This window comes from Penaeus monodon, chromosome 15 (assembly GCF_015228065.2).
Source record: "Penaeus monodon isolate SGIC_2016 chromosome 15, NSTDA_Pmon_1, whole genome shotgun sequence".
Classification (NCBI taxonomy): domain Eukaryota; kingdom Metazoa; phylum Arthropoda; class Malacostraca; order Decapoda; family Penaeidae; genus Penaeus; species Penaeus monodon.
The window spans coordinates 19,951,845-19,952,095 of record NC_051400.1 but is presented as its reverse complement, the minus strand read 5'-3'; the positions used below and the strand labels follow the sequence as shown (position 1 = coordinate 19,952,095).

The window sequence follows — 251 nt, the reverse complement described above, 5'->3', positions numbered from 1 at the left end:
CGTGGGTGCGTACGCTATTGTAACGTCACGAAGATGAAGAGGAAGTGACGTCATGAAGAGGACGTGCCGTCATGAAGATAAAAGGAAGTGACGTCATGCATTTTAGCTTTACGATTACGAAAAACATTTGTGTTCGGTTCTCAAAAGCATAAACTTCAATATAATCCCAAAGCTATGAAACGGGACAGAAGCTACTGCGCCCACTGCAACGTCAGTTAATGCACTTACGGGTGTTTTCAAGAGTGGCACGC

General features: G+C 44.6%; 1 protein-coding gene across 1 annotated transcript in view; it reads left to right on the top strand.

The window, feature by feature from the left end:
- LOC119581805 (dolichol kinase-like) overlaps nucleotides 1–251 on the top strand; it is a gene marked incomplete at both ends in the record, with an annotated part of 13,425 nt that overhangs the window by 12,386 nt on the left and 788 nt on the right.